This window comes from Uranotaenia lowii, chromosome 2, assembly GCF_029784155.1.
Source record: "Uranotaenia lowii strain MFRU-FL chromosome 2, ASM2978415v1, whole genome shotgun sequence".
In the NCBI taxonomy this organism is placed as follows: Eukaryota; Metazoa; Arthropoda; class Insecta; order Diptera; family Culicidae; genus Uranotaenia; species Uranotaenia lowii.
Genome location: NC_073692.1, coordinates 214,360,163 through 214,383,936, shown reverse-complemented (window position 1 = coordinate 214,383,936; position 23,774 = coordinate 214,360,163). Strand labels below are relative to the sequence as shown.

The window sequence follows — 23,774 nt, the reverse complement described above, 5'->3', positions numbered from 1 at the left end:
TGACCCTAACCAAAGCCCCAGAAGCGAAAAAATACAGCTTTTTACTGATAACATATGTCGATTATGCGGAATATGTCAAGCTTCAATCCAACTGATGACTGAATCCATCTGGACCAAAGTCCTCCGTTTTGTATGTCTTCAGTACTTCACGAAGGATCCTGTGTTGAGTCGATGTAAGCATAGTGAAGTTACACCAAAAAAACCCCACAAGGATCCCTCCAGGAATACAAGCTCGGTATTTTCCATTAAAAATCCGCAAAATGTTTAAGAAATTTTCATTTGCTGTAGATTTTTTCGGAAAATACTCCTTGAAAAATTTGTGGCAGTGAAGTGGCTCAGTTGTGGAAAAATTGGCGTTGGTGAAGAAGTCCTTGTGAAGAGTTTTAGTAGCGGGCCGCGTCGGAGGCATGTTCTACTTACTAAACAAATGTATGGAGGTATTTTGTGCTTTTCTTGTTTTTCCGGTTCAACCTGATAGCCAAGGATCCAAAGAATTTTACTATGGCTAGGTTGAGTGGATTTGATTGTAGAATGTAAAAGTTCTAGATTGTTGAATTATTTAGATAAAAGTTAGGAACTTTATTGTCACTCTGTATGTGTTATCCTGCAGAACATCTATTCAAATTGTTCTTTGACTATTTGTGAAATACGCCTGCGTGGAATGCGTGTTGTATACAGTTAAGAGCTAAACGCCTGCACGGAAAAAAAGTGTAGTTTAATCAATAAAATTCTACCTATATTCAATTATATTGATCATTGATTCTCGACCAACAGTATTTATCAAATATTCAGTTATATTTGTATGATGGGTTTTAAACATTCAACTATAAATATGATAGATTCAACTACAATTGTATGATTGTTTCAAGAATTCAACTGTAATATACTGATTGATGCAGGGCGTTCAACTATATATATTGTAGATTCAACTATAGTGCTTTGGATGATTTAACTATAATTATGATTGAATCAATTTTACTTCGATAACTCATTTTATTCATAAATTGAATCAAACAGCTGAAATAATTAGAACAACTGTCGTCTTTTTTCTCCGTGGACTCTTCAAGTAATCAAATGAAAAAAAATTAAGTGCATGTTTTTGCTATTAAGTTTGCTTTGTAATTTTTTAGCACTGAGCAATAAGCTGTTAAAATTAACTATTTTTCAGCCTAAAATACCCTGGAATTAATTTCAATCCCATGCGGTCTCATCAGTCGAATTTTCATTCTTCAAACATTCCAAGTTTCGTTTTCTTATTTCATAAGTGCCCTGCAAGATTTCGTCCATTGGAAATGTATCGTCATTCCCGACACCCAGATGGTTTCGGCAAATCGTTTTTTCAGACCGGCCTCGTGGCTAGAATGTTTCCTGAACCGTTTATTCGTTAGAATACACTCCAAAGCAACTTCAAGAACCCGTGAAACACTTCACCACATAAATATCTAGTATAACTTCTTCGCTTTGGTTTTGGTATTGTTATTTGTTATTATTGGTGCCCTCTTATTTTTTATTGCGAAGCTGATGTTGATGATGATGATGATAATCGGGGTTGCGATCGCGATTGCGATTATGATTTCGCGTGCCGGGTTCGCGACATCGAACACTCTGCTCGTGTCCGAAATAGCGATGATTAAATCGACGGGATTCGCGATGCAGTCAAGTTAAGTCAAGTCATAAGTATTCTATGTGCCGCGAGTATATGGTCGATCAACGGTAGTAAAATTGTGTGATGAATCACAAGAGGTGATATCATGGATCCGATTAGTTCTTCTACTTCGCTTCGCTTCCAAAAATGTTGATTGGTTGGAACACTGGGACCGAAAAAAATATATAAAAATTTTAAGTAACAAAAAGTTATCTTCATTCCCACAGAAATCCGGAACGAGACGCCTAGAACGAGAAGAGACGGTTTAATACTGGTTATAAGCCAAGCGCCGACGACCTATCAACAACAACAACAGACGCAAGAACAACAACAAACGATCGGCCAAGAACGGAGACGATGAACTCCTTCTGCCGGAGACTAGTGGGGTTGAAGTTGTGTGTGCGTATTGCGTTTGAAACAAACCGGAAGAACCAGAACTGGAATTTGAGCGCGCGCTCGCTCGCTGGATTGGTGTTCAGGGAAGTTTTTTCTGTTTCGTTTCGTTTGTTCTGAGTGTACTTTGCTGTGGCCATCCAATTGGCGTTGACCGCATGCAGATCAAATATCTGAGGGCGACTGTGCTAGCTTTGGTTGCCTGTTTGGGACAACACGTTTTCGACAGCTTCAAGAAGGCGGCAAAGTAGAACGACCCCGGCGAAACGAAGCAATGTGTGTTATCAATCTGGCCGTTTTCGTTCCGGGGGACTTCCAGCTGTTTCCATCAGCCGGAGGCAGATGAAGACGAAGGAACGAGAATAACGACGGAGGAAACTGCAAACAACAGAGGAGAGTGAACACAAAAAAAAACTGTGTAACGAGCACATCAACGTCAATCGGAACAACAACGGGGAAACCGGAGTCAAGTAAGAACTTTTTTTCCTGTGCACACACTCTCTCTGTCTCTGATAAGAAAGTTAGCAGAGCGTTTGATGGTGGGAAAAGTCGCACATTATTCTGTGTATTCCGGCTTCGACTCCACTGGCTCTGGTAGCAATTTAGTTGGAGGAAGCATGTGTTCGAGGCGAAATAGGAGAAAAAAATACGCAAGAGATTACGACTCTTTCTAGCATTCTAGCATTACAGTTAGGTACCTGCTACTATTATTACCAAGTGTTGTTGTAGGATCAGGAAGAAGGGCTGGGGAAAACACACACAAACCCATACATACTGATTTTTGTCATATCAAAGTATCGTGTTCGGTGATTGAAAGGTAGAAATCACACGCGCAGATAAAAAAAAACTGGAAACAAACATCATAAAAGAACTGTTTAACGTAGCTACAATCTGGCACTAGCGCCATCTTTTTGAAGGACTGCGTACTTCCGATGCCGCAACCAGTCGTTTTCGAAGTGAAAAGAAAAACGTCTCGACTGGCGGCATTCTACTAATTACGTTTTATTGAAGTGAAGAGGAAAAAAAACAAACAAACAAACTACTATGACTTTCTATTAGTTATTGTGTAATATGCAAATCGATTTGACTTCTTTAACGACTGAACTGAATTGTTATTGCATTGTGGATAAATAGGCGTATTAGTGTGAAATCGAGGTTACACGAGTAGGACGTAAGAAGCAGGAGTGATTTTTAACGCGTAAGCTAGTACACACACATACACACTGAAAAAAAAAACACAAACACACTTACGGACGCCGGCCCTGATTATTGTATATCCAATGGTCAGGAATCGGGTCCGGTTTGTAAATGGTTGAACATACTGTAACTTAACGATATTCCACGTGGAGGATGCAAGCAAATCAGCGTGTTTTTTATTACAATTTTTATTATCATATTATTATTATGATTATTATTATCATTATTGCTATCATCAGGGTATATCTTCGTTCACAACTGAAAGAAAAAACAAAACAAGGAGCACACAAATTTATTAAGCGATACAATACACCCAAAACACACACACGCGTTTAGTTAAGAGTCACAATATTTGAATTTTAGTGAGACAGAGAAAAAAAAACCGAGAGAGCGAGAGTTACAACAAATTGTGTTTTTGTTGTTCGAATTAGTTTTAACTATGGGTGCCGGCGTCGTTTTTTTCCGCAGTAAAAGGAGTCGGCACCCGCCAAATCCTATAAGACTTTCCAAATGGAGACGAGGAACATCCCGGGCCGGGAACGGTGCTGCCATCCCGAAACCAGACTCCCTATAAATCCGGAAATTACCTTCCATCAGGACAATTTCCATTGGTAGGAAGCCTTGTGCTCACTTAACTAGTTAAAATAGACAAGAAAGGGTGCAGCACCGTTCACGGAAATTCCATGGGATTTTCGTACTCGCTCCGTATATTTCTAAACACTGCTATCTAAGTCGTTCGGGTTGCGGCCACGGATCAAATTCCGCGGATCGCTTCCCGAAAACCCACACGAATGTTTCTATTACTCGAAAGAAGAAGACGGAGAAACCTACTTTATGTTGATAATATGTCTTAGAGAGTAGTTTTTTAAGGCGAGATCGAACGAGAAATGAAAAATAATCTATTACTTAATTGGTGATAATTCCCAAAATTTAAACCTAAAAGAAACAAAATCAGAAAACCGACAATTGGATCAATGAATTAGTAGGGCAAAACACTCACATACATACATGAATGAAAAACAAAAACTAAACACACACACGCGCGCGCAAGCGAAACAATTAGGCATTTAATAGATATATTTAAAAGAAAATATTTAGATAAATTGTTGAACTGTTTTTTAGCGTTTTACGATAAACCAAAATTTATCCCGAATGATAAACAGAGAGAAGCAAAACACGAAGCACAGAACCACTTTCATTCGATCGAGGAACGGCGACGAGAGAGCGCCAAGCCGAGAGAGAAAAATTTGAGCAAATCATGCAGAAAAGAGTAGAGTTAGGCATCTTAAAAGTTTTCACGCACGTTTCCTACGCTCTCAATTTTTTGTTTGGATCCCAAAGCGATTTGTGAGCGATTTTAGCTAGTTTTTTTCTGTTAAATCAAATGATCAAACTTAATTTCAACCATGCTAATTTTGTTTCGTTTTTTAAACACTCTCTTTTTCTCTGTATGTGTGTGTTCGTTACTTTTTTTTAAATTTCTCACCTAGGTATTTATTAAAACGAGAAAGCGCTAAATTATTGAACTGAAACCTAAACATGGTCCTTCGATGTCGGGATGTTGAACCGGAAACCCACTGTAGTAGCTACTGAAAGACGAAGGGACTCCGACGACGTATTTAGACATACACACACACACTCACTTTCGAGACCAAGGAGCAGACTACAACCGAACTCAAAGGGGTGTTCTTTGTTTGTTTATTTTTTGTATCCCCGCCTCCCCTAACTTTGTGACTATTATCAATCGATACAGTGCAGTATTACTGATTTTTTGTTTTTGTTTTCCGATTTTTTTTATTATTATTTTTGCTCGATTAGATTTAAGCCGAAGGAGTGATCCTTTCTTTTAGCGTGTATTGTAACTATTGTGCGGTAGGAAGTTTTTTTTTATTATTATTATATTGTGTCGTAGTCGCGTGCTCTAGCTTTTTTTTTATTATTATTGTATTAAAACAACTACGGATACTATACATTCGGACACGAAAGGAACGCTTCTGTAGAAAGTATCTCGTTATTGTGTAAGTCAGTTTTTAGACCGGTCGTGTCTGTATATGATCTATATTTCTCTCTGTGTGTGTTTTTTGATAACTACTCACTATTACCTAGCAGATAGTCGTCTCTTTTTAGTTATCTCATTTTTATTATTATTGTATGTTTATATATAAACTATTATTATTTGATATATTATTATTGCATTTAGAAAACGACACTTTTTTAAATTAATATTATACACCTTTGTTGGTTATGTTGATTTTTGTTTTGTTAAATTATTACACCTAAGTTTTTGAGTTTAACAAGTTTTGAGATAAAAGAAGCCACATTTATACGCCTAGAACAGTGTCTGCAGAACAACAGCAACAGAAACAAAAACTGAAACGAAACCCATAAGCGTGTAATAAAATAGGCAGAATGCAATTGTATATTTTTTTAAATCAAGAAAAGCAACGAAATTTGAGCAAACTCTTTTTTTCGTATTAAGCTGTGTAATGAAAGGCACCAGGAAACCCCAATCTTCCCTAAAATACACTCTTGGAATCGGATCAAGATACATAGAGATGATGTTTCTTTTGATTTGTTTGGGGTTTGCAAAGAAACAAAGAAATCTACAAATGCACTTAAAGACAAAACAAAATTTTGAAATCAAACCAAGCTAGGAGACCAACTGGGCCCCCAAACTGAAAAAAGAATCCATGTGAACCGGTTTTGGATAAAAGAGAAAATAAATTGCAAGAAATCGAAACTGCCAGCACTTTCTCCAGGCTGGTACACATTGAATCTTTTTTTCCCTGAATTTGAATTCACACAAATTTTGTTTTAATTTTTATAGGAATAAAATAGACGTTACTTACTTTTTGATTATTTTTAAATTATATACTATTCGATGATTTATTAACAAAATGATTGAAAAAAAAAACAAAAAAAAAATAAAAGAATGAGTTGTTTAGATAAATTTAAACCTTCTTTGATTTTACTCGAATCGGAACGAAAGTCATTTTATTTTAACACACACACACACACAACCTCAAACGTCAGAAAGGCTGCCACAGAGCATCTGATTTGTTTTGTTGCCGTTCTTCTGGCTGCGTCTTACTAACACCAAAATTCCCCCCAATACTTTATTGAAAAAAAAAATCGATTGAAAGTTCTTTTTATCTCTTACCAGGTTACTCAAAAACTTATGCATGGCTTGTATTATTTTTCTTTAGATATTTTTTTTCATTTTTTCGCATTTTCACGACGCTGTATGCAGGTAGATGCTGCAAAACTGGCAACATTGGTTGTCGGAGTAGAAGGTTTGTAAGTCCAAAGAATTAATTATAGACAAAAAGTGGTTCATATTAAAAAAAAATCTACTCTAGACCTTTATAGTGACTAAGAAAAATTTTGGTTGAGAATTTCAGATTCAAAAATCGAAGTCCTGATGTGTAATTTGAACTCAGAATCCAGATTCAGAACTGAGAACTTCTTTAATCCACTCATTAGGAATGTAGGCAATTTTCGGCATAGGTCGATTCACGCACGGCCTGATCTCACTGTTTTTGTCATTTCGCGATTCCTGTTTTGATTCCTTATTTTCCTGACGAAGTAAAGCAAACATTTGAATCCTCATTTAACTTTCATTAACACGGTTTTGGCAATAGCTCTCAGCTCAATTTTGAGTAAAAAAAATAAATAAAAAGGAAATAAGACGTTTTTAGTTTCAAATAATGAAAAATCAATCATTTTATTTGTTAATCCAGCTGAAAACAGAAAAATTGGGATAAATGGATTTAAACTTCAAAGTTTATCTACCCGACGTTATTTTTATTCCTTGAAAATATCATATCATAAAATTTTAGAATAGTTAAGCCTTTTCTTCCAGTAAGACAGACAGACAGTTTTCTTCTGTCCATGAACAGTGTTGTCGTACAAGTACATTATGTGCATGTGCATTTGTTTACAGCTTCCGGTCGAAATAACACAAGAAACTTCCGGACAATCGATTCGGCACATTCGAATTCTTTAGAAGCTTCCACATTTGGACATTCGATGGGATCTTTTGTTTCAAGCAAGGTTTCCGAAAAAAATTCTGACTTTCTGTGATTCTATCCAAAAATTCTGTGACGGTTTTCTGTGATGCTTTTTCCATTAACTTCACTCAAAATTCAGGTCAAATTGCGTCTTTTTTACATTTTACTAAAGAAAAATCAATTAACATTACTAATTTTATCATATTTTAACAATTCAAAGAAAATATTCCAAAATTAATATTTATATAAAAAATTAATTTAAAAAAAAAGTCCAAAAATTTTTTAATTCTGTGAAATCTGTGAATATTTTTAAAATTCTGTGTTCTGTGACACAGATGCTGTGATGAAAATTGGCTCAAAATTCTGTGAAATTATAGATTTTTCGGTGATTTCGGCAACCTTGGTTTCAAGCAGAAGCGCTGTCCTATAGAATATTCAATGCAAAGTGGGTTGATCCAGAAGAAATGAGTTGAAAAAAGGGTTTTAAAAACATGATGAAACATTTTAATAAACAAACATCCTTTTCGAAATTTTTAAGAATTATCAACTTTCTGTTAATTCCCGGAGAGATAAACGTTAAGAAACCAAAAAATGAGCTAAATTAGTTCACAAAATGGGACTTAGTTTTTTGCCATCCTTAAACTGAGTTTTGAGTAAAATTTCTTAACCGTGCAGCTTCACGAAAAATCTCGACGCACTCCATTTCTCGTCGGAAAATTATCTAAACAGGACGTGCGAACTGTCACCACAAAAGGGAATTACGTCATCGTGAATCGACCCATTTATAGTGAGTACTTAAAAATCCGGATGAGAAATTCAGATTTAAAATTCGAAGCCTTGATGGGTAATTTGAACTCAGAATCCAGATTTAGAATAGAGAACTTCTTTAATCCATTCACTTAGATTGTATGCCATTTTCGGCATAATGCACAATGGCTTGCGGTTTTGGCACTAATTTCTTGAAGATTGGCACTGATTTATTGAGGGTTGACAAAACGACAGATTTTGTTGGTTTTCCATCAAAAGTTCATGTTCTTGATAAGCTTTGATTTTAAAAATTGAATATTTTTAAGACTGACGTATTTGGTAAACTTACAAAATATTTAAAAAAAAGCAATCATATCATAACAATACCTTACATTGTATTTCTTTCATCAACTGTCACTGCCCGTTCTGACTTCCGATAACATCCAAAATTGCCGAAAGATAACTTCCGAGTGGCGTTATCGCTGCGCTAGATTGTTTACAGCAGCTTCGGGACGTTGTTTTCGCTCTTAATGAAACCGGCCGCTCGCTGTCAAGCTGAGGCCGGGAGCCGCCAATAGTTTGTAACCTGTCAAAACCGTTGACACTTGATTGACCATCGAAACTAACTAGCTGCTGCTGCGGTACCCCAATCATTGTATGAAATTGCTCAATCTGGATACGGAACCAGAGAAAGCGGGAGAGAGAAAGAGCGCCATCTTCCCATTTTCGCTAATGGCTTCTTTGTCTCGAGATCGATCGAATTACGCTCGAGTAATTCCCAATTTCACTCGAAAATCAACCAACGCAAACAAGCATCGGGAACCGTTTTGTTTTGGTTCAGAACCTCGACAACGACGACGACGACGATTCACCGCATTTTGCTGATGATGGTTGTTGTCAGCTTGCATGGAAATCGCTGAGTAAACACGAAGCAGATGCCCACGCGGTCGTTTCGTTGTTGTAAATCGGCCACATGGAGAGGTAACACGAGTATACTTTATTAAGCTTGTATGGGTATAGGTAGAGGTGCCTGTGTTAGCGTCCTTCGCCTCGTGGAAGTTACGTCGATGACGAGGAATCCCTCCCGCGGTACAAAAAAACGCTAGATTCAGAAAACAGGAGACGTTACTCGTGATCGTCAGCTGATCTTTAGGCCGATATGAAAAACGGTTAAATCAGTCTTGTCTTACTTTTAAAGTAAATTTTTTAGATATTAGACTGTTATCTCTTAAGAGTGTAGCTTTTATTTATGCTGGAAGAGAGTCGAAAGAGAGAGAAGTTTTGAATGGACAGGGAATGCTATTTTTCAAAATGATTGTCCAACTCTATCAGAGCATTCTGTATTTTTGATCCATGTAAAATTATTGAAAATTGATTTCACATGAAAGGTCCCACTGTTAATAGTAGTAAAATAAAACTGGCAACCCTGCCATGAACCGTTGTTTTGGACAAAAAAAAAATGTAACAGCACCCTCTGTTAGCAACTATTAACTGGTTGCCAATGATTGTTCCTTGTTACCTACTCGAGAGTTTTATTCCTTGCTAATTATTCATTTACATTGTCGATTTTAACGTTGCTTGGAACATGTTACCTTAAAAATAACACAAAATAAAGGCGAACGTGATCACATATGTGTGACATTAAGTCCACGAGAAATGATGGGCGGGACCGGCGTCTAGTCACCGATTTCAGGGTCGTTAAGTCAACGTAAATTGACGATGAATGACTCTGCGTGTTGCTTATCCTGAGCGAGCGACCGGTGTTTTTGTCTAGCGACTCTGTTCTTTCTCTTTCAAACGGTACGATTCCATTGTTTCTCTTCCCGAGTTTGGTGAAAATGCATTTTCAATAACTGACCACTCCCGTCGTATTGACGTCGTCGTCGCGTCGATTGTGTTTTTCCATGTTTCGGGTGCAGGGTTTCAAATTTCGCATCATCATCACCATCAAACTTCGCTTTGGCCCGAGGTGCTATGCTGTTTCCAAGCTGCAGCAGCAGATGTCGTCCATGGACAATGACAGCTTCGGAGAAAAGCTGCAAACACAAAGAAAGGCGAACAAGAGCGGGTGGGTGTCTGTATGGCAACAAAACGACAACGACGACATCAACGACCAAAGCTTGGATCAGCTGTTTTTTTTGCCTTCTACTGCTTCGCAGCAAGATTTTTCTACCTTCTCTGCTGCTGATGCCTTGCTGCTGCCTGCTAGTGGATTGGATCGAATGAAAACACTCGAAGTGATAATCGTTTTTTCACACCCGCCGATAATGGCCATCATCATCGATTGCAACGCGCGCGAAAACGTGCGGATCCAACGTAAACAAATCGAAAAACGGCTCTTTTTTTGCGTTGCAGCCGCACCCGCACATCCCTCCTGCGGCTACTCGGGTTCGATTTAAACCAACGAAACGGGAACCTGAAAGCGTAAGTGAGAAAACTCAAATTTCAACGTGAAAAAAAAAACAAAAACCCTTAGCAAACGCGGTTCTCGCGCCCCAATTTCGAACCCCGCCCGATGACGCCCGCGATTGACAAGAACGAAACGTCTTCGTTCTGTGTATCCTCACGTGGGGCACTCAGAGAATTTAAATTTGGAAAAATTTAATTTTTATTTTTAAGATTTCCTAAATTTTAAAATTGAAGAAGAATATCTTTTTAAGTTTACTAAGGCAAAAAAAAATCAATAAAATTTCGTTAGAGAAGAAATTACAAAATAGACGAGAACATAGAGAAAATTATGAGATTTGGGATAAACCAACTATTAAAATCCTTCAGGGGTCGCATACAACATGAACACATTTTGCGCAAAATAGATCATTCAAAAATTCGATTTTGTATCGATTATGTGCAACCGTTTTGCGTAGATTTAACACAAAATGAAGAATAAATTACAAAATAGAGAGGAAAAGCAAGAAAAAAGAGGTTTGTTTAAGAAAATCATCCAAAAAATCTCTCCCTAAAGATGAGCCCATATATATGCCGGTGTTCTAACGTAATCGATAGCGCAACTAAGCTAATGTATGAGATCATCTAAAAGCTCTCACATTGGCAAATAATCAACGCATTTCGATGAAATCCAACCTTTGCGAATACAAATTGATCGTAGATATCTTTGAACAGTATAACTGTTTGTCAGTCTTTTGCAAAGCTTTCGATAGAATCTGCAGGCTTCTCATGTTTTCTCAAATACGAATTGGCATGGGCGCATAAAGCTTCAATCGGCCTCGCTTGACGACAATTTGGCGGATTCATCTCATTTGGTATATTATGGACTCTGTTGGATTGGCACTACGCCATCGTGTCCTTTGAGTAGTGAGCTGATACCAAATCAGGCCAAAAAGTACCAGGTGATCATGCTTGCGGATGATAGGCAGCATACACCGATTCAGGCACTGTCAGACGCAAACAGCTTCTCCTGCTTGTTAAATGTCTTTAGACACATTCTTCCCTTGGCACGATGGACGGTGCCAAGAGAAGATCCCACTTTTTTGGTCACTTCCCGAACTGATGCAGCCTTTTCACTGGCGTAAGCACGCATGACTTTCTGGTCTAAAGTTTTGTCCACCGGACTCGGTTTCCGCCTAGTTTTTTTTTTGTCCGCGAAGCTGCATACCTCTTTCTACTTACGAATCGCATTTCGGACTGCTTCAATGCTTACTTCTGTCATTTTCGCCAACTTACTCATCGAATTTTGATATGGAGGCACATGGCCGCTCATAAATGTTATCAAATGGCAACTTCCGAAGACTTTATCCATTTTTATGAAACTTGATTGCTGTACTTATTATACAACTAGAAATTGCCTCAAATATGTTGTTTTGAAAACAGCAACATTAATCGATGGCAAAAGCGCTTATCTAAATATTTTTTTTTTTGTTTCTCCATTCCAAATATGTATTCCAAATAATGCATGGTCTTTCAGTTAAACTCTGATCCCACATTATGAGAAATAAACTCAAAATAAGGTATGACCGAGGCTCAAAACATAGTTCGATTCTATGAACTTAAAGTTAAGTACCCTCTTTCCTCCTTGCGATAGTTCAAAACGGAGTTCGAACTGCAAACTCAAAACTAATACCATTCGTGCTATTTTTGCCGAACCGCATTTCGGGTAGCTACGAATAACGGCATAAAAAAATTCAAATTGGAATTCGGTTGTCAAACTTAGTTTTGAGTTTGCTTGTCAGAACTTAGATTTCCCTGTCAAACTCAAAGTTGAGGGCTGCCTCTGAAGTGCTGTTTTGACCGTGGTCAAATCATTGTATGAACTAAAGTTGAGTTCCACTGCGAATTAAAACTAATCCTATTTTTCCTTCGGCGAAGGAGCAAAACTGAGATCGATTTGACGAACTAAAAATTGAACCTTTTTTGTGCATTTGAACTGAAAGCACTTAGCGATTTCGGCTCCGGGATGAATTTTGAAAAGCTACGAATAAAGACATGAAGAAAGTTAAAATTGTCGAATTTAGGTTTGAGTATGCCAGCCGGAATTTGGATTTTGCGATTTCCCAGTCGAACTCAAAGTTGAGGGCCGTAACTCAAGTGCTGTTTTGAACCAAAACTACTTAATTTTGAGTTTAAAAAAAAGGAGCGTGTGTATGAATATGCGCATGATGCAGTGGAATTGGCGTTTTCCAGATTTTGTAACCGTACGATACAGTTTCAAGGCAGTCTTGATATTGTATTTGGATTATGAATTATATTTTAACAAATAACTGAGAGACTTAAAATGTATTTTAATGACAAATGTTAGGAAAGCGAAAGTAATACTTGTCATTTTTTGCCAGTAAATTTTAAATTTAAATTTCCAAACACTTCGTAGCAAACTGAACCAAGTTCATATTGATTGTTTCAAAAGTAGACTGACACTTTGTATAAATATATTGATACCTTTCAATTTTGGTTTCACGATATCAAAGCTAGCCATCAACACAGAGAACAATGTTCTGGGTCAATTCTGAAAAATTGTATTTGGATTGTAGCTTTACTTCCTTTCCTGGATTGTAGCAGAATTCCTTTTTTTAACTTCTTGAATAACTAAATTTTAACATGTTTGCGCTTCATCATGTTTGGTCGAGCCGGGAGAAAACAACACTGTTTTCAGTTCAGCTTCCGAGCAGAGATGCCAACTGTTTTTTTTTAGAAATGTCTGGAAAATTTGAAAAAAAAAATGTCTGGAAAAGTCTGGATGGCAAACTTTATAGGTGACAACCTTTTTTTATTTTGGTCGCCTGATCGCAATATTGTACTGTACTGTACTGTACTGTAGGAAATAATACTCATTACTTGATAATAATCATACATTCTATACACTACCAATGCCTGAGATTATTGTGGTGGTGTCGGCAGTACTACGATCTATGATTAATTTCCTATTTTACAACCTTTCTCGTGGCATATCTCACTTTTCAATTACTAATTCGAATCATTTCCTGCCATTTTGCAACGAAAATTTTAAAATTTGACTGTTTTGTCAAAAAATTCATGTCAAAACTCAATAGTCTGGAAATGTCTGGAAGAAATGGCAAAAGTCTGGAAGTCAGGAAACTTAAAAAAATTCTAGCAAAAGTCCAAAAAGTCTGGAAGATCTAAACAAAGTCTGGAAAGTTGACATCACTGACGGCAAGTGTGAGATCCAGCGCTGCCAGATCTACGGATTACCCCGTTGATCTACGGATTTTGAGCACTTCTACGGATCTAGGGAGCGATTTTGTCGCATGATCGGATTATGCCACATAATCCGATTATGTTGCTTGGTCGAATTATGTCACATGGTCGATTTCGTCACATGGTCGGACTATGTTGCGTTGTCAAATTATGTCACATGGTCAGGTTATGTCACATGGTCGGATCATGTTGCATGATTTTATCATGTTCCATGCTCAGATTATGTCACATTGTCGAATTATGTTGCGTTATCGGATTATGTCACATGATGGCTTATGATGCATGGTTAGATGATGATCTGATCATGCATCATAAGCCATGATCTGATTATGTCACATGGTTGAATTCTATTATATGGTTGAATTTTATCATACAGTCAGATTTTGCCATTTTGACACTGTCCCATGTTGATCTTGACGAGAATAGACCATAAGTTCACTTATACACATCTTTACAATTGAGGCCCTTGGAGCCTGTGCATATGAGATTATTACGAGAAAAAAAGCTTTAAAATTGATGTGTTTGGCCATTTCCCATATATTCTACGAGAATTTGTATTTTTCTATCAAATGTAAAAATGTGAAGAAAAATTCAAAAAATCAGAAAAAATCATCGCATCATTAACTCAAAATCGATGTCTCTTATACCCCTTTTGACTCTGAGAGCCTCAATTCTATATAAGCTATACATTGACAAGAAAAATAGTGCGTAATTCTACGATTAGCGGTCGTAGATAAATTACTACCTCCTCAACTTTTTTTTTTTTCATCAAAACACATCAGCAGATTTTAATCGTATTTTAAGCTTTGAAACCATTCATGGTTATGTTGATAAAGTTTGCTATAAATTTTCGTTTTTGGTCACAAAAATTGCAAAAAAAAACTGAAAAATTGCTTTTTTTTGTATTTGTGAATAAATTCGGTCATAATCCGGCCTTTTCTTTTAACGAAATCTGGGTAACAAATTTTGTATCAAATATCCGGGTAAAACTGGGCGAGCTTTCAAATTAGTATCAAGCATAAAAAAGAAATATCAATTATAGAACACGTCAGTTCTTGACAAATTTAACACCAAATCAATCTATGGATGAAGTTTCAGTCAATATCTAAAAGGCCATCACAATCAGTTCGGATTTGCTTTGAACTAGAGCCAACATTGGAAGATGTTTTCCCTCAACAATTTGCTAAACTTCTTGATTATCATTATCAAGATGGATGTGAGTAGCCAATCGAGTTAAGCGACACTAGCCATTTGCTGAACATTTAGATTATTTTTAATTCAAGCGTTATTTTGTCGGATTTTATCTAGAATCCCTTCTACAGAGTTATTCAAGTTGAAATTCAAAATTTTGGATAAAAATTTTTTATTTCTGCATTTTAGCATATGCACAGAATCGAAAACCAGCTTCAAAATTTTTATCATATTCACAATTCTAGACTAGAACTAGCAGGCGGATACTGAATTCACATTAGAAATACTTTGTTCTAACACTGTGTTGTTAATCCTGTATTCTCAATTGAAACTCTGATTTTGCTGAAAGATTCTTAAGGGGGAGTAGGGTCTAACGGGTATAAAAAAACACCATTTTCACGATTTTTTTCTAGAGCTTTCGTTCAAACAAATGTATTCAAATTTTTTGCATTATACAAAGCATTGTTAAAAGAACATTTAGTAATTTTTTCGTAAAAAAATATTGAGAAATGAGCCGGTGACGGAGCACTTTCGAGGATGCCTTTTAGAAAACAGGATTTGCGGTGGACACTGTATCTCAGCACAGAATCATCTGAAGTCAAAAAATCAGAGCAAAATATTTTTAATAGATGTTTATCTGGACCCCAACGTTTTTATTTAACTTAAAAAAATTTTAATGAAATTTTTGTGGCTGTTTGAAGTAAAAACTACGATTTTTCACGAAAAAATCCGCCATTTTTCACCTGTAAAATCTCCCCAATGTAAAAAAAACAAAAAAGAAAAACGTTGGGGTCTGGTATTTTATATGTAGAAAATATGATCCAAATTAGAAAAGAATCGGATAAGTAGTTTTCAAATGACGATGTCCACGGACTTTAAAAATGTGCTTTTGAGAAAAACGCGTTTGAAGTTTCTGCTCTTGCTTTCTTGCAGTATTAGATAGGAGGAGATAAAGGCCTATAATTTCTACAGTTTTGTTTCAATTGACTTGAATATTTGACACAACATTCTTGAAATGTTTTACAATAAGAAAATAAAAAAATAAAAAAATCGACCCCCCACCCCCCCTTAAGTAAAGTTTAGAATTTAAATTTAGAACTCCATTTGAGCATTCAGAATTTGAAATTCAGATTGAAGGTTCATATTTCTGATTTCAGAGTTCTGATATCAAAACCAATTTCACGATTTCGGTTCTCCCAAACATTTTTTCCTCGGTGTTTGCATCATCGCTAAGTGCTCACTCGATCACCCCCGGCCACAGAGGGTTTTGAATTTCCCCTTCGGTTGTTTCCGCTGTTCTCAGGAATGGAAATCGGGAATCGAAATGCACGCGACAGCGTTTTGCCCCTCGTCCGTTGCCTTCGGATTTCCCCCTCTAAACCCTTTTCCTTGATTCAATGGGCTTGGTTAAACCTTTCTCCTCAATCGAGGGTACTTTCCAGGCGTATGTTGTTTCTGCGTGATGCGTCGTCGTTCGTCGTCGTCGCGTAATGGGCCAAGAATAGAACTGAGCCCGCGGAAAGGGGGCAAGCCGGCACTTGCAGCTGCTCCAATTCTCGACCGTCGTTACCCGCAGGGCGATTAAGTATCTACCGAATTGCGCGTTGGAGATTTCCCTTCATTCAATTGAATACTTTAGTTGGAAACGTTGCGCGGCGCGATTAGTAGGGCCCCGTGTGAAAGTCACGCGTCGTCGTGACGCACTTGCCATTTCCGCACTCGACGGAAAATGGTGAGTCTTTCGTTTGGGAAAAATATTTCGTGGTAATTTTTTGGGGCCATCCGTAATTTATGGAAATTTTCGAATCTCCTCTTCCTCAATTTTGATGAAATTCGCCAACAAACTTGCGAATGTGCCAGTTTGAGACATTTGACGGAACTTTCTTCCTGGTACCGAAAGATTTATGGCATCGCACTGCGGGATGCAACGCGCTGCCGGAAATCGATGGTGCACTTATGGGTGTATTTGTCAATCTCACCAGAAGCAGCGGCAGAGCGATGCATTTTCCTGGAATAAAATTTCGAATCTGTGTGACCTGGCTGGGGGACCTGGCAAGGGATGTTTACCAAACACTCCATCGAAGGGATAGTGTTTGTTTGTTTTCCCTCTTGGCTTCCCCTCGCGAGAGTTCGATTCGGATCGATCGATCCAAGTGCGATTTGCATTGGTGCGCGCAAATCGGACGACGGAATTCGATTGAAATTGGTTGCCGGGCTAGGGTTTTTTTTAGTGTTTTTTGTTTTTATTCCGACTATTGGTTGGTTTGGCTGTCCCTCATCGGGTGTAACTTTTTTATTGGGTGTGAGAAATTCCAGATTGCGGCATTCGATTGGCTCGTGTGGTGCTGCACTTTTCGGTGGTGAGAATTTTCCTCACCACTTGAAATGGCACTTATTGGATGATTTTTTTTTCTCATGTTGACACATTTTTTTAGAACGATCATCATAACATCACCATTATCATCAAATCATCGATAACATCAACATCTTCATCACTTCCATACAATCATTATCATCGTCATCAAAACTATCATGAAATTTATTTTAAAAAAACAACCACATTTTTCGTGGTAACCAACATCAACATCACCATCATTCGTCATTCATTATTCATTCCAATCAAAAATCGAGTATAGGGCTCATAGCTCAAGTCACCGATCATTACAAAAATCACAAAAAACTTATAAAGGCAGAAAAGCCTTCAACGCACAATTTCATTTCATGAATCACAAATCATCCATGATCAATCGTAATCTAATTTATCATTGTTCATTCATTCCAATCCCAAATTGAGAATAGGGCGTATAGCTCAAGTCACCGATTCCTAAAAATTTACAAAAAAACATCACCCAAAACTAAAGAATTCGTAAAGGCAGAAAAGCCTCCAACGTAGAAATTTCATTCCATGAATCATAAATCATTCATGATCAATCATAATCTTCATGATCAATCATAATTTGTCATTCATCATTCATTCCTATCCAAAATCGAAAATAGGGCATATAGCTCAAGTCACCGATCCCTAAAAAAGTTCACAAAAAACATCACCAAAACAAAAGAACTTATGAAGGCAGAAAAGCCTTCAACGTACAATTTTATTCCATGAATCAAAAATCGCCTCATCATTTGGTCTTAGTTTCCAATTTCACTACAAAATCATTGTGCATTGACCTTTATAATTAACATCAACATTGTCATTATTCATTAAACAAACTTACGTAAACATCATCAACACATAATGAGATTCATGATCAATCATATTCATTAAACATACGAATTTCATAGCTGACCAACTTTGCCATTCATCAATCATTCCAAGGATCATCGAGCATAAGGCATATAGCACAAGTCACCGATCTCCTACAGAATTTAATCAAAATAAAACAATTTCTGTCATGAATTTTGAAAAAGGGCGAATGGGTCAAATGAAAACAAATGGAGTTATCAGATGGGTGGAAAAGTACGTTCGGAGGCCTACATTTTGATTGTACAAAGTTTTCTGAAGGAAGTTTAATTTTCGAGGAATAAAGAAAACAAAATTATATTTTTGCTGGGAGCTTATGAAGCTGTCAAACTTATAACGATTTTATTTTCTAAAACAGTGATCTTGGCGCATTCGATACCGATTTAGAAAATGAAACGGAAAAGAGCATCAAACCATACATCATGAATCACCTCATCATTCCATCTTACATTGAAGTGTCATTTCGAATTTATTGTGACAAAAAGTTGGACAGAGTTGGACAAAAATAACATTGACAGTTATAACAGCCATGACAGTGGACATCAGCATCATCATCATCCATACAACATACATTATTATCATCAATACATCATCAAAACCATGATCAATCATAATCATACATAATTCATTCAAATTCATACCTGATCAACTCATTTTGTCATTTATCAACCACTTCAAGCGTTAATCGAGCATAGGGCATATAGCTGAAGTCTCCTATCCCCTATGAAATTTCACCAACACAAAACAATTTACAAAGGCGAAGGTATTACCTAACGTATCAACATTCATTCCATGCATTTGAATCTATTACTTCTTCTCACATTCGAATTTTATTTCAAAATTCATAATTCATGAAATTTGTTGGAAGATACTTCTTCCATTATTAATATCAGCATTGCCTTTACTCAACATACATAATCATCATCAACACATTATTAAAGTAAACATACAAATTCCATGACTGATTAACTAAATTGACATTCATCAATCGCTCCAGTCATAAATCCAGCTTATGACACATAGTGAACATCATCGAAATTCATGATCAATCATATTCATTAAACATACGAATTTCTAATAACTAGTTCGCCATTCATCAACTATTCCAATTATCATCGAGTATTAGGCATATAGCTGAAGTCACCGATCCCGTACGGAATTTAACCAAAATAAAACAATTTGGAAAATATAACGGAAAAAGCTTCAACCCATGCATCATGAATCGCCTCATCATGTCATCTTACATTGAAGTGTCATCACGAATTTATTATGACTTGTTTGTTGGACAAAAATTACAATAACAGTTATAACAGTCATGATAATTAACATCAGAATCATCATCATCCATACAACATACATTATCATCATCAATACATCATCAAAACCATAATCATACAAAATGCATACATATTCATGACTGATAAACTAGTTTTTCATTCATCAGCCACTTCAAGCGTTTATCGATCATAGGGCATATAGCTGATGTCTCCGATCCCCTATGAAATTTCGAAGTTCGAATTTCATTTCAAATTCATAATTCATGAAATTTGTTGGAAGAATATCTAAAGCAATCATCATTATTAACATCAACATTGTCATTTTTAACACACAAAATACATAAGGTTGCCTGAATTCGTTCATCACGAATCCGGGTTATTTTATTTAAAAACCTGGCAAAATTCGGACATTTGATTTCAAAATTGTCGACCTTAAATCCGGGCAATATCCGGGAAAATTAGGTCGAAATACAAAAATTACTCAACAGAAATCTTAATAATAAACTTGAAAAAAAAATTTCATCAACATTCATCAGTAGATTTTAAATCGTATTTAGGGCTTTCAAAAAATCTTTCATGATTTTTTTTAAGAAACTTGCTGAAAAAAAATTCGTTTTGGACGCATAAATAAGAAAAAAAATACCACACAATTTGTTTTTTAGTTTGATTTGGGAATGTGAAGAAATCCGGGCTTTTTCAATAAAACCGGGACTTTTTCAAAATTTAATATTTAATAGCCGGGCAAACTTGGATAAAACCCGGCAATCTGGCAACTTTCAACATACATTATCATCATCAATACATCATCAAAACCATAATCATTCAAAAAGCATACAAATTCATGACTGACAAACTAGTTTTTCATTCATCAACCACTTCAATCGTTAATCGAACACAGGGCATATAGGTGAAGTCTCTGACCCCCTAAGAATTTTCACCAAAACAAACGTATCAAGTTTCATTTCATGCATCTTGAATCTATTTCTCCATCTCTTATTCGAATTTCATTTCAAATTCATAATACATTAAACTTTTTGGTAGTCAAACAATATCATTATCATGCCATTAACATTGCCTTTACTCATCATACATAATCATCATCAATCTAGTCATAAATCGAGCTTAGGGCATATAGCTGAAATCACCGATCCCCAACAAATTTCCACCAACATAAAAAAACGGAAAAATCATCAAACGGGAACTTAAATTTTATGTATCATCATGAACAGCGTAATCATCTCTTCTTTTATTCAAATATCATGACTAATCAACAAAACTTACATTCATCGATCACTCCAGTCATGAATCGAACTTAGGGCATATAGCTGAAGTCACCGATCCCCAACCAACTTTCACCTTCATTAAAAAAACGCAAAAATCATTAAACGTGAAATTTTATTTTATGTATCATCAGGAATACCATAAACATTTCATCTCGCATTCCCATTTCATTCCATGATTCGTAACGCAAAAACGGCAAGTTTTGAATACGGCATTTGGAATTCAGTATTAAATAATAGGAAATCTCACCAACACAAAATGATTAATTTTCTGATTTTGGAGAAACTTTTAGTTGAAATGATGATTTCTGTTTGTTTCAATTATAGGTCAATTTACGCACTGCCTGACCTCGCCGTTTTTGACACTTCGCGATTAGTGTTTTGATTGCCCTTTTTCCAATTCTACACGCTGAGGAAGCAAAGCAAACATTTGGGTTCTCATTTAATATTCATTTACACGTGTTTAGCAATAGTTCTCAGCTCAATTTTGGGATAAAAAAAATAAAAAGGAAACTAGTTGAAAAGAAATTTGAAGTTTCTATTTGTTAATCCAGCTGAAAACAGAAATATTCATTGTTAAGTACCCATAGAGATTGTCGCCAAGAAACCCAAAAATGCGTTAAATTTAGTTCACAAAATGGACTTGATTTTTTGGCTATTCTTAAACTGATTTTTGAGTTAAATTTCTTGACCGTGTAGCTATGCAAAAAATTCGACGCACCAAATTTCTCGTGCGTAAAATTGTGATAACAGAACCTGCGAACTGTCACCGCAAAAGAGAATTACGTTATCGTGAATCGACCCACAGTCCTTTTACCATCTTTATGGCATTCGAGACTTTATATAGAGTATTTCCTGAGACAGATTGTGGTAGGGTAGCTTTTTGTTTTTGTTTGGAAAAATGTAAACACCAACTGGTCGCCATTTTGATCTTTGATGATAAGCACTGTTCAATGCTTTCTTTTAAAACTTGTTTAATTAAAAGCATCAATATACCTTCATGTCTTAACTTGTTATGAATTTACAAATCATTAAATTAAGAACTTATATTCATTCTCACCAAGGTGCGCTTGCAAAACCACTATAATTGCATTGTCAGTTTTATTTCGTTACTATCTGGTCATTGAACATGCGTAATGTTGTTGTTACGTTTACCCTACCACGATATGCCGAGAAAATGTAAACATGAGAAATCATCTGTTCGTCTGACAAGTGGGGAAATGCCTTGTTAATGTTACACACGCTTGTTTTTAAATAACCATTTATTGATGAAAAATAAGCATAATTGACCTTTTTCCGCATTATGCCATGATATAACTTCTCCATGAGAATCCATAAACTGACTTTTCAGGGAGGTGTTGAAATATGGTTATTTTTCTAACATAAGAAACAAAGGCGGAGAAGGAGAAAAATGGATATTGATTTTAACCTAAGATTAATTTTAGAGGAGAAGCTTCCAAATTATTTTATTTTTGGTTGCTAACATCTGCTGAGGTTGAAAAATCATGAATTTCAAGAATCTAAGGATTTATATTTCTAACCAGATAGGCTGGGGAACAAATGAAAATTTTTATAATTTGAACTTCTTTTTTTCCCTAAAAACCCCTTATAAAAATTGTGGTTCCAATTTCTCCAACGGTTTGGTTGGAAGTTCGGTTCATTCGCCTTAGACATGGCGTTTTCCTGAGACACACTGAATTCTGAGGATATTACACCGGGATCTAACTATTTCGAGCTCTACCTTTAACTTCACAGTCGGGTGATATTTTTTCGTTAGTCCGAACCGCTTTAGCTTTCCCCGGATGTTACGAAAATTGACCGTACTAGCAATCTATGACAGTGAAACGGATCCTCAGATTTTGGCACCCTATTGTGGAGGAAAAAAAAATATTCTTCAGTTTCCATTCCGAATTTAAAATATTGTTGAAACTTTACCTTTCTGGACCAGAAGATGTTCGTCGAACCATTTTCATTTCTAAGCGGCGGTGTGTGCGAAAAATTTTGAATTTATTTTCTGCTATCAAAATGCACCCGACTGCGGAACCAAACACTTTCAAAATGGCGGCGATGAGTCGCCAAATTTTTCATTCATTTTGTGGTTTTCACTCGTTAACTACCAAAATGGTTAAAATTTTAATGAAAAAAATAATTTAAAATAATCATAAGGGCAGTTTTTCTACAAAAGTTAAAAAATGGTTGTTTTTCATCCATAAATAGTTATTTTGAAATGAGCGTGCAGTTGACTGACAGTTATTGGAGAAGCAGGCTTTATGCGCCTATAAGGCAAGATGATTATATCGAATATTATATCGAATATTATATCGAATATTTCATCAAATATGTGTATAAAAAACTATGTACACATGAGCAGACACCTGTTTTCTATACATTGGAGTAAATTTTATGCTGCTATCTCCTTCAATTTATGAGAAACTGATTTTATTATAAAATGTATTTATGTTTGAAGCAAAATTTAGATTTTCGTCTGAACGTCGGCCGTTCACAAGAAACTACCAATGACTTACTTGATTTTGTTTTACATTCAAGCTTTTTGGATATATTTAATCCAAAAATTATATGGCGACCGTGACAATATTTCAATGTTAATGACTGTCTAACTCTTTGATATCAGAATAGGAATGTCAATTACAAAATTGGATCATTACAGTGATCGACAAATTAAATCGTAAAACTCGTAAATCCTGATCCTAGAAACGTTTTATTTTTCTAGATGTTAACTGTGAGGTTAGCTAGAAGTTGATTGTTAAAATTCAATCTAGTAAAAACCTTTCCCCATTTTAGGAAAATTTCCTTCATTTTTATCAGAACTTCATTCCTTTGATGGGCAAGATTTTCTTTCTTTCAAACCCCTAAGTAATAAATTAGAGATTTTTCATCACACACACATTCCATTGATTGTTTTCTGCAATCAAAAGCGAATTACCTGCTTCTTTCTAATAAACTGCGTGTGACGCTGATGCTCAAACAATGAAGGTTTTTTTTCTGGCCTGTCAACGACTGCAAGCAAGCAAGTTCCATCAATGGGACGGAGCTTTCCGGAATTAATTAAACAACAAAAATGGCAGGAATTTCTTCGGGTCCCTGCCCAGGGACCAAGCAAGA

At 36.1% G+C, this 23,774-nt stretch overlaps 2 protein-coding genes across 6 annotated transcripts in view; both read left to right on the top strand.

Annotated features, from left to right (window-relative positions):
* Positions 1-6,191, top strand: part of LOC129744088 (brain tumor protein) — a 37,431-nt gene extending 31,240 nt beyond the window's left edge. For 4 of the 5 annotated variants that reach the window (XM_055736447.1, XM_055736448.1, XM_055736449.1 and 1 more), the window contains exon 3: positions 1,873-6,191. The gene's annotated coding sequence lies outside the window, so the exon portion shown is untranslated. The remainder of the gene's footprint in view (positions 1-1,872) is intronic. The other variant, XM_055736452.1, reaches the window with a different exon arrangement.
* The window catches only part of LOC129744087 (protein disks lost), an 819,210-nt gene that overhangs the window by 397,507 nt on the left and 397,929 nt on the right, over positions 1-23,774 (top strand). The gene's annotated exons all lie outside the window — the stretch shown is intronic.